Genomic DNA, 12,326 nt, shown 5'->3' on the forward strand with positions numbered 1-12,326 from the left:
TCACTTTCTCAAACTGGGGCTGTCAAGAGGAAAAGGCGTCCCGCACCGATGGACTTGGTCATATAATTCAGCGATTAGAGGAAAAATATGAACATACTCTGCCCCAAACTTTGTGATGTCTTTGTTTAAATTACAACAGCATATCTAAATCAATTCAAAAACAAAGACACGCGGTCAAGGATAAGCAAAAGAAAATAGGCCTACACAGGCTGTCGTCGTGAGCCATGCAATCAAATGTATTTTTAAAGCCCTTTCTACATCAGCCGATGTCACAATGTGCTGTACATAAACCCAGCCTAAGACCCCAAACAGCAAGCAATGCAGGTGTAGAAGCACGGTGGCTAGGAAAAACTCCCTAGAAAGGCCAGAACCTAGGAAGAAACCAAGAGAGGAACCAGGCTCTGAGGGGTGGCCAGTCCTCTCCTGGCTGTGCCGGGCAATAAATTATACAGCACACTAACTGTATGAAACGCAATATGGATTGCAAAGTGCTGTCTTGTGCATTGTGCGTATATTTAGCCATGTATGTTTTAGCTTTCTGTATTTACAGTGCTGTGCATCTGTCTTGCTATCTATATTTATTCAGACCAGTAGATATATCAACAATGCAATTCAATACCCTATCTTTTGACTTGTCTGCATCGAATTCTCTATAGACTAAAGGCAACTTTTCATATGTATGGTATATTTCTGAAGCCAAAAGACAACGTTGGTTTAGACTCGGCAAGTAGGATTATAGACTTTTTTCCCATATGACTATAGACTTTTTTTCTCTCGCAGGGTGGAGACTCAAGCAGTAATTAGGTCTGCTCCATTTCCATGGCAACAGCACCAAGAGACGCACTAAAGGACAGATGTGGGGTGGTGGGAAACTCGATGCAAATACTTCCATTGAATTTCCATTATTTATACTAGACAATATTCCCTGCCATCATGCAGAGTAAATTGGTAGATCCATTATATTACATGCGCGTTCTACAAAACTAAAAATGTACTATTTTGCTATGTTTTTAACAACAATATGGGACGACAAGATGCCCTAATGCACTAGTATCTTATCGGGCCTAGGCTACAACAAAACAATCAGCCAAAATCCACCTGTAGGCCGTCATTGTAAATAATAATTTGTTCTTAACTGACTTGCCTAATTAAATAAAAGTAAATTAAATACAAAAATACCTCTGAAGCATTACAAAACGTGCAGGTGAAACAGTGTTTTTAGTGCTTGCTCCAATGACTGTAGACTTGCTCACATACAGGTAACTGCCAAAATAAAGGAAACACTTGAGTAAATGAGGGATACAAATTATATTGAAAGCAGGTGCTTCTACACAGGTGTGGTTCCTGAGTTAAATAAGCAATCCCATCATGCTTAGGGTCATGCATAAAAATGCCCAGTTACTGAATATTTTGGCTACCATGGCTGAAAGAGCAGATCTCAGTGACTTTGAAAGAGGGGTCTCAAAAGGGGGTGTGTATATGAGATCTCAACCCGATTGAACACTTATGGGAGATTCTGGAGCGGCGCCTGAGAGGGCCCAGGGTCTCTGATGGCACAGCTGGCGCTGCAGTACAGCACCCTTAACCACTGCGCCACCCAGGAGACCCCCCATACCATTATTACAGATAATCAGACATGTATCTGTCACGCCCTGACCATAGAGAGCCCTTGTTTCTCTATAGTGTAGTAGGTCAGGGCGTGACTAGGGGGTGTTCTAATTCAACATTTCTATGTTGGTGTTTTGTATGGTTCCCAAATAGAGGCAGTTGGTAATCGTTGCCTCTAATTGGGGATCATATTTAGGTAGCCATTTTTCCCACCTGTCTTTGTGGGATATTGTTTTGTGTTTGTGCATCACTTCTTCACATTTTGTTATTGGTTTATTGTTTAAATTTTCACCGAAATAAAGACGTGGAACTCTACACATGCTGCGCCTTGGTCCGTCTCTCATAACGATTATGACAGAATATCCCACCAAGCAAGGACCAAGCAGCGTGTGATGGAGGTAAAGGAGTTTTGGACCTGGGAAGAAATTATGGGAGGTTGTGAGACCCTTCCTTGGAAGGAGACACCAAGGAAGGTGGGAGGACAGTGACGACGCCGGGGACCGCGGCCACAGAAACACCAAGCTTTTTTTGGAGGGGGGCACGAGGGGTGGCGGAGAGTGGAAGAGCGTGTCATCAGTCCGGTGCCATCTGTGCCAGCTCCCCGTACTCACCATGAAGAGCCAGAGACCGTCAGGGAGGCAATGGAGAAGTTGGGAGAGAGATGAGAGAAATGTCATGTAGGTGTGTTCTGCATGGCATCCGACCTGAAGAGCCTGTCAGCAGTCTGGTGAGTCCTGTGCCAGTTCTCCCCACCCTTCCAAAAAGTTCTCCCCACACATCCACACACCAGGGCTCCAGTGCGTCTCCCCAGTCCATTATGTCCTGTGCCAGCTCCCCGCAATCTCCCTGAAGTGCGTGCCACCAGTCCGGTGCCACCTGTGCCAGCTCCACGCACCAGGCCGCCAGTGCATCTCCCCAGCCAGGTACTTCCGGTACCAGCTCCAAGGCAGAAATCTTCCTCTGCGCCGGTGCCCAGTCCAGGCACAGTGTCCAGTCCAGCTCCAAGGCCGAAGTCTTCCTCTGCGCCGGAGCCCAGTCCAGGCACAGTGTCCAGTCCAGCTCCAAGGTCAGAGCCTTCCTCTGCGCCGATTCCCAATCCAGGCACGGTGTCCAACCCAGCTCCAGGGCCGGAGCCCTCTGCCCCGGTGCCCAGTCCACAGTGCAGAGGGCGGCGTTCAGCCCGGCGCCATGGTCGGATCCGGGGCAGGACCCGCACAGGAGCAGCCACCGACACTAGTCACCCACCCTAACCCCCCCATTTGGTTTCAGGTTTTGCGGCCGGAGTCTGCACCTTTGGGGGCGGGGGGTGTACTGTCACGCCCTGACCAGAGAGCCCTTGTTTCTCTATGGTGTAGTAGGTCAGGGCGTGACTAGGGGGTGTTCTAGTTCAAAATTTCTATGTTGGTGTTTTGTATGGTTCTCAATTAGAGGCAGCTGGTAATCATTGCCTCTAATTGGGGATCATATTTAGGTAGCCATTTTTCCATCCTGTGTTTGTGGGATATTGTTTTGTGTTTGTGCATGTGCACCACTTCTTCACGTTTCGTTATTGATTTATTGTTTTTGTTTAAAATTTCACCGAAATAAAGATGTGGAACTTCAATCACGCTGCGCCTTGGTCCACTCATTACGACGATCGTGACCGTATCTAGTTTATGTCTTTTGTGCCTCGTTGCTTGTCTTTGTTTTTTAAATTTGTGCTTTTAGGTTCAACTAAGATCTTCAGTTTACATTGTACCTTGTCCTTTACATGTAATTTCTCTCTTAAGACATGACGCAGCCTAGTGTAGCCCATCCAGCTGGAGGGAATGGCTTTAATTTTCTCACTTGAAACTGCAGGGGCATAAATAACCCAGTTAAACGTAGTAAGGTGCTACAGCACCTTCATCAATTGAAAGCTCACATCTTTCTCCAAGAAACTCATCTGAAGGTATCACATCACTCAAGTCTTAGTTGCAGATGGGTGAGTCAGGTGTTCCATTACTCATTTCAAAGGCAAGAGGGGTGGCTATTTTACTTCACAGATCGATACCTTTTACATGTTCCAATGTGATCGCAGATCCCCATAGTAGATACCTAATTGTCAGTGGTAGGCTGCTCAATACAAAGGTACTTCTTAATATTTATGCTCCTAATTGGGACAATGGTGATTTGTTTTCCAAATCGGTTTTCTCTACACACCCAGATATGTCTTCCCATATGTTGTTCTTAGGTGGTGACTTTAACTGTTAGACCCACATTTGGATCGATCCTCCACTAAACCTACCACCTTATCAACCTCAGGTAGAGTTGTCCGAACCTTTGTCTGAATTCACAGTTTCAGGTCCTTGGAGAATGTTTAATCCAGCTGGAAAAGCACACTCTCTTTTTCTCAGCAGTTCAAAATTTGAGCAGCCAATCACTGTTGAAGAATTGTCTAATGCTGTCAAATCCCTTCAATCTTGGAGGAGCTCAGGGCCTGACGGCTACTCAGGCAACCATTTGTCTTATTCTTAAAAAAAACAAAAGACCCTCTTGACTGTGCATCATACCATCCAATTAGCCTGCTAAATGTTGACTATAAAATTCTAGTCAAACTTCTGGCAACATTTCTGGAAACAGTCCTCCCATTAATTACCGGATCAAACAGGATTTATTAAAAATAGACACTCATTCTTCAATCTTCGATTATTTAATATTCTGTCGTCAATACCTCTGAAGCCATTATATCCCTGGATGCGGAGAAAGCGTTTGATTGGGTGGAATGGAAATACCATTTTTACACTAAAATAAATTTGGCTTTGGTTCCAAATTCATGGCTTGGGTAAGACTTCTGTACTCATCCCCTCAAGCCTCTGTCAGGACTAATAACACTAATCAGACTGCTTCCCTTTGCAACGATCGACACACCAGGGTTGCCCTTCAAGTCCATTACTGTTTGCCCTCACCATAGAACCACTTGCAATAACACTTCGCTCCAACCCCCTCATCAAAGGTATAGTCAGATACGGACACAAACAAAAAACTGTCTTTATATGCAGATGATTTATTATTATACACATCCAACCTTTCTGTCTCTGTTCCTGCTGCCCTTGCCACTTTCACATCCTTCGGTCACTTATCAGGGTATAAACTGAATCTCAGTTAAAGCGAATTGATGCTGCTGAATATGGCCGCAAAAAAAATCCCCTTTACATAACTTGCCATTTAAAATTGCTCACAGTAGTTTTATTTATCTCGGGGTACATGTCACAATCAGATTTGAAAACCTTTTTCAAGCCAACTTTGCTTCTCTTTTAACCCATACTAAGGACGATTTGGAACACTGGTCTTTGCTACAACTCTCCTTAGTCGCAATAATTAATTATATTAAAATGAATACTCTCCCAAAATTCTTATATCTCTAACAGTGCCTTCCGATTTTTATTCCCAATACATTTTTCAAAAAGATTGACGGCCTAATACTACCCTTTATATGGGACAAAAAGCCTCCCAGGATGTGAAAACAGCTTTTGCAGAGGCCCAAACCAGACGGTGGTCTAGCTCTACCGGATTTCAGAATCTATTACTGGGCCGATAACCTTAGGATCATTCACTACTGGTTGCAAAGCAGAGAGATATTCCCACCCCCAATTTGGGTAGAGATGGAGGCTGCCTCGTCTATACTGGCATCACTTGTCTTCCCTCGCTCACTCCTCCGTTACAGGCCCTTACTCCTCCTTCACCAAAAATATAATCTGTTTTGAATTGCATAAAGTTGGAAAAAATTAAACGCACACTCAATGGGTCTGTAGACAAATTCTATGCAATATGGGCTCCCTTCTTTTTTTAAACAAATACATTTCCCTGCCGTTCCAGGGTGATGTATATTTATATATTGGTGAGGTAAGAGGCCTGGTATGTGCATACACGACATCTTGGATGTTAAGGACGGTATTATCTGTACTAGTTGACCTATAACTGTATCAAAATATATACACTGCTCAAAAAAATAAAGGGAACACTAAAATAACACATCCTAGATCTGAATGAATGAAATATTCTTATTAAATACTTTTTTCTTTACATAGTTGAATGTGCTGACAACAAAATCACACAAAAATTATCAATGGAAATCAAATTTATCAACCCATGGAGGTCTGTATTTGGAGTCACACTCAAAATTAAAGTGGAAAACCACACTACAGGCTGATCCAACTTTGATGTAATGTCCTTAAAACAAGTCAAAATGAGGCTCAGTAGTGCGTGTGGCCTCCACATGCCTGTATGACCTCCCTACAACGCCTGGGCATGCTCCCGATGAGGTGGCTCAGTGTGAACCTGCTTTCATCTGTGAAAGCACAGGGCGCCAGTGGCGAATTTGCCAATCTTGGTGTTCTCTGGCAAATGCCAAACGTCCTTCACGGTGTTGGGCTGTAAGCACAACCCCCACCTGTGGACGTCGGGCCCTCATACCACCCTCATGGAGTCTGTTTCTGACCGTTTGAGCAGACACATGCACATTTGTGGCCTGCTGGAGGTCATTTTGCAGGACTCTGGCAGTGCTCCTCCTTGCACAAAGGCGGAGGTAGCGGTCCTGCTGCTGGGTTGTTGCCCTCCTACGGCCTCCTCCACGTCTCCTGATGTATTGGCCTGTCTCCTGGTAGCGCCTCCATGCTCTGGACACTACGCTGACAGACACAGCAAACCTTCTTGCCACAGCTCGCATTGATGTGCCATCCTGGATGAGCTGCACTACCTGAGCCACTTGTGTGGGTTGTAGACTCCGTCTCATGCTACCACTAGAGTGAAAGCACCACCAGCATTCAAAAGTGACCAAAACATCAGCCAGGAAGCATAGGAACTGACAAGTGGTCTGTGGTTATCACTTGCAGAACCACTCCTTTATTGGGGGTGTCTTGCTAATTGCCATTAATTTCCACCTGTTGTCTATTCCATTTGCACAACAGCATGTGAAATGTATTGTCAATCAGTGTTGCTTCCTAAGTGGACAGTTTGATTTCACAGAAGTGTGATTGACTTGGAGTTACATTGTGTTGTTTAAGTGTTCCCTTTATTTTTTTGAGCAGTGTATTTTTCCTTATTATTTTTATTTTACTCTGAGAACCAGTTTTAAATGTTGTATTATTTTTCTCTCTCTATGTTCTGCTGTATTGTTGTCTTTGATGTGTTGTTTTATACTACTACCAAATAACTTACAAGGGCAATTATTTTCTAAATGCTGGTGCTGAAAAGTCAATAAACAAAGTATTAAAAAAATTAAAAATACAGTACCAGTCAAAGGTTTGGACACACCTACTGATTCAAGGGTTTTTCTTTATTTTTACTATTTTCTACATTGTAGAATAATAGAGAAGACATCAAAACTATGAAATGACACATATGGAATCATGTAGTAACCAAAAAAAGTGTTAAACAAATCAAAATATATTTTATATTTGAGATTCTTCAAAGTAGCCACCCTTTGCCTTGATGACAGTTCTGCACACTCTTGGCACACACAAAAATTCTGTCAACTAGCTTCACGAGGAATGCTTTTCCAACTAGTATGAAGGAGTTCCCACATATGCTCAGCACTTGTTGGCTACTTTTCCTTCACTCTGCTGTCCAACTCATCCCAAACCATCTCAATTGGGTTGAGGTCAGGTGATTGTGGAGGTGTCGTGGACATTTCCTGTATTTACCAAATCATGAGAGCAAACCACACACAAGTCAGAGTTATCATAAAGTCCATCTTTAATTATATGAGCTCCATCACAACCCTGTGACTCTCAGATCAATTCAGTGTCTATAAATGAATTCTCTGAGAGTCCTTACACATTGCAACTGAGATCCTTTATAGCAAAGACACACATAGCCAGACAGCATTGGGTTTAAATTATCGTTCAGCTTTGTCTCCTAAACTATGTTCTTATCTCGCTCTCAGGACCATAAAACAAAACCTATATTTACAGGCATATATCAAATACACCCCTCCTGGACAAGATCACAGAGACACAGTGACTGGCACACAGACATTGTGGAGCCAAGAAATAATTGGTTTAAAAGATATGTTTACATATGAAGACAAGCTTGACCCCTCCCCTCTCTGCGGCCCAAGTAACTGACCCCATGACAGAGAACAGATAACTGCAACCGGCCAGCACTATAGTACAACAAAATACATTCTGATGAGAAGTAACTCACAAGCATATAATGAAAATAAAACATCTTATCTATGTTACACAACTAATTCAGATTATTCCCCAATAGAGGCCAGGTCATCTGATGCAGCCCTCCACCACTCTCCTAATTGGTCAAATAGCCCTTACACAGCCTGGAGGTGTGTTTGGTCATTGTCCTGTTGAAATACAAATGATAGTCCCACTAAACGCAAAACAGATGGGATGGCATATCACTGCAAAAATGCTGTGGTAGCCATACTGGTTAGGTGTACCTTGAATTCTAAATAAATCACAGTGTCACCAGCAAAGCACAACCACACCTCCTCCACCATGCTTCACGGTGGGCCCCACACATGCGAAGATCATCCGTTCACCTACTCTGCGTCTCACAAAGACACAGGAGTTGGAATCTAAAATCTAAAATTTGGACTCATCAGACCGAAAGGACAGATTTACACCGGTCTAATGTCCATTGCTCGTGTTTCTTTGCCCAAGCAAGTCTCTTCTTAGTGGTGTCCTTTAGTAGTGGTATCTTTGCAGCAATTGGACCATGAAGGCCTGATCCACGAATGAGAACCAGTTTCATCATAGCGCTTGATGGTTTTTGTGACTGCACTTGAAGAAACGTTCAAAGTTCTTGAAAATGTCCGGCTTGACTGACCTTCATGTCTTAAAGTAATGGGCTGTTGTTTCTCTTTGCTTATTTGAGCTGTTCTTGCCGTACTATGGATTTGGTATTTTACCAAATAGGGCTATCTTCCTTTTACCACCCTTACTATGTCACAACACAACTGATTGGCTCAAGCGCATTAAGAAGAAAAGAAATTCCACAAATTAACTTTTAACAAGGCACACCTGTTGTTAATTGAAATGCATTCCAGGTGACTACCTCATGAAGCTGGTTGAGAGAATGTCATGAGTGTGCAAGCTGTCATCAAGGCAAAGGGTGGCTACTTTGAACAATCTCAAATATAAAATATATTTTGATTTGTTTAACACTTTTTTGTTTACTATATGATCCCATTTGTGTTATTTCATAGGTTTGATGTCTTCACTATTATTCTACAATGTAGAAAAATAGTAAAAATAAAGAAAAAACATTGAATCAGTAGGTGTGTCCAAACTTTTGACTGGTACTGTATATATTATTTTTCACTGTCTACAGCTTCCTCTGACTACACCCTCTGCACCTATCCTCTTTGCCTGTCCCTCCTACTCTGTACCTGAGTGCTCAACGAAGGATCCGATTACACTACCCAAAATACTAATGTAGACAAAACTGACATGAGATCAGTGTGTAGGGGATGAGGCAGCATCAGCCAACCTGTACCTGAGCAGCAGAGAAGATGTAGAGCAGATAGTGCTGATGAAAGAGCCAACAACACTGCAGCAGTAGCTCCCCTCCACTCGTGGCAGCCATAGCAGGTTGATGACGTGTCTCCAGTTGTGATCTGTTCCGCCACACAAACAGGCTCTCCTGAAGGCTTCTCTGGATAAGAGGACCAGCATGGAGTACAGCAGAATCAACCTGTACACACACACACACACACACTATGTGGTGTTAGTATTTGTTTCAATGCAGGTTCACAGCAGCTCATACTGCAGCAGGAGTGTATTCATCATGGTAACATGGTAACTGTTTAAGAAACAAATGGAAGCAAAAAGAGCAAACGAACTAAACGGGGAGGGACCTCCCTGAAATTTGTCCTATAGAAACTCTCGTTTTCGTTGTAAAATGTGTTCTGTTTGGAGTAAACAGTTTCCCTTGCCAAACGTTTTGCAACGGAATCCGAGTAATGAATACACCCCAGGTGTAGTAAACCAGTCTTACCTGACGTTAACCACGCCAATCAGCTCTTTGGACATAAAGCGCAGCGTGAACACGTTCAGCAGAAAGGTGAGTGCACGAAACATGACCTAAAAATCATCAGGAGCATATTCAGTCACACACAAATAGACATACAAAATATATAAATGTAATCAGTGAACTGTGGAATCGAGATTGCTCTGTAGATGTCTTTCTGCCACTTTAATATTTTACGACTCAATGCCTCAGGGCATCACACACACATGAATCAAATCAACAACTGCTACACAATCTATGCATTCAGAAAAAGTAGCTACACAAGCCGGATCTTTCTTCTACAACGCACTTAAAACTGTCCTCCACACATTACTCTGAGGGAGTGGATATAAGGAATTTCAGCAAGGACACTAGATAGCTGTCATCAAGTGCAAAAATTAGTTTGACATCATAGCTAAATATAATAACTACATTACCTGAAGCAAGACATTGTATGATGCGAGAGTAGAGGCATTTTCCAGCACATCTTGGGAACTCATCTTGCAGTTAACTAGTCCTCCTCCTTACTTGCCTGTATGATGAGGTTTCTCCTGAAAGTGGACCGTGAAAAGGGTCATAATCAAAGATATGGACAGTTCAAATCTGTAGCATTTTTAGTGCCATTGGTCTTTTCTGGTGGCGGGTTTGAACATATCTGACAACAGCTAGTTAGAGAGATTTCTGCTTCATGCACCCAACATCTGTATACATGGAACGTCATTACGTCGATTTCACTACATAAGGCAGTTAACTTATATCGTCAAAAATGTATGAAAACAATTGCATTTTTTATTTTTTTTATTTAAGGATAGGGGTAAGCATAAGGTTAGAAGTGTGGTAAGGTTTAAAATCACATTTTAAGAAGATACATTTTAGAAATAGGCAGGTTTAGTTTTTTATATATATTTTTTGTATATTATAAAGAAATTCCAAATATATAAAATAGAAAAACAAACAGAGTATTCAACAGAGTATACACACATTAGAAACAACAGTCAAGGGAATAAAGTCAATACATTTTATAAAGACCTTGTAAAAATTACAAACATTCAAAGTTTTTATTTATTTTATGTTATGAAAGAAGAAATTGTGTTTATATATTGTTAAATTTCATTCTCAAAAATAACAAACAGAGGCTTTTGACGCTTACATTTTACATTTGTGAATATGGAATTTAGCTAAAATAACAATGACTTGGATTCAAAAGAAAGGCTTTGCATAGACTTTGCTTTACATTGTAAAACAAAATATCACATTTTTAAGGAGAAGAGAAAAATTACATGTGTATATATCTAAAAGAAATTTACAGATACTGTATCTTGCCACAGCTTTTGGGTATAAGAGCAAAGCCAAACTAAATGTAAAAAAGTCTCCGGTTGTTCATTATTGAAGGTACAATAAATATGAATGTATTTTTCTAACTTTTCAAGATCATGTTTAGTAGGGTAGCACTTGTCGACTAATTTATATGAAACGTATGCCATCTTATTAGTTATAAAGAAACTACTGAGAGAGACAAAAAAAAAAAAAATCCTAAAAGCCCATTCCAGAAAGACATGACATATGGGACTGAAACAATATTACATTAAAATAAGGCGTGTATTTTCCTAACGTTGTTAAAAACAGGAGAGAAACATATCTTGCCAGCTGGTGAGTCAGCTCGATCAAGAGATGGTAAAGAAGAGAGCATAGATTTGGATACATCCTTCAAAAGTTAAATAACTACAGAGGGGATTGCATAAAAAACTACAGTAAATTCATTTGGAGTTATCAGTATCTTATGAAAAGCTAAACAATTTGACATAATAAAAGAAAACACCTTAATCATTGATCAAACAGTTGACTCACCAATAGGAGATTGTTTAGGAACCATTTATCAAAAAACAGGGACTTGCCTTTGTATAAAATGCCTGAATCTATTATTCCAGATAAAATATCTGTATGGAGAAAAATTGTGCTTGTAGATCAAAGACCATGCTAAAAGGGATTGTTATGGAAATTAGATGAATTATTCGGGATTTTTTCAATATTGTAATTACACATTAGGAACATTTTGAGGCCACCTAAAGGAGAAAAAACATATCGAGAGATACAATTCCATATACAGCTAGCATTCTTCAGGAATTGCTTAATCCAATTAATCTTGAGTGCTATTCAAAGTGGGAAAATCAAGTAAATTATGACCAACCCTCTTCATAATCACAGATGTCTTGATATAATGTGTCCTGTTCTTCCATACAAGATTAAAAGGCACATTATCAATGTTCTTGCTTATCTGATTTTCGACATGCAGCATACGTGAGCCTGGAAATACCCTCAGCCTTTGTGAGCAATATTCTACCATTCAGAGATAAATCCCTTTGTAACCAATGATTGAGTTTATTTTCAGATTTAGGCGGGTTTACGACTTTGTGGCTGTGGTAACTAGTAACGACCAATATCTATGTTGAAGACCCATTACGTCGCCAGAACGATGTGTACATTATGCAAGTGGCCCGTTAGGTGGCATCGTCACTCCAATATTGATTTTTAGACACAAGAACTAAATCAGAAATGAAGGTAAATTCTCATGGGAATTTAATTTAGATTCAACAATTTGCAGAAAGCAAAGGTATTTGATTGGTTAATCTTGCTAATAGGCAATTTCTTGATAAATTCACTGAGAGTGTGGTTTATAAAACATCACTGTGTTTTGTATGTTCATCACAGAGTGAGTAACACTTGACAAGTGA

Source organism: Oncorhynchus mykiss, chromosome 17 (assembly GCF_057628025.1).
Source record: "Oncorhynchus mykiss isolate SJ-2025 chromosome 17, ASM5762802v1, whole genome shotgun sequence".
NCBI lineage: Eukaryota > Metazoa > Chordata > Actinopteri > Salmoniformes > Salmonidae > Oncorhynchus > Oncorhynchus mykiss.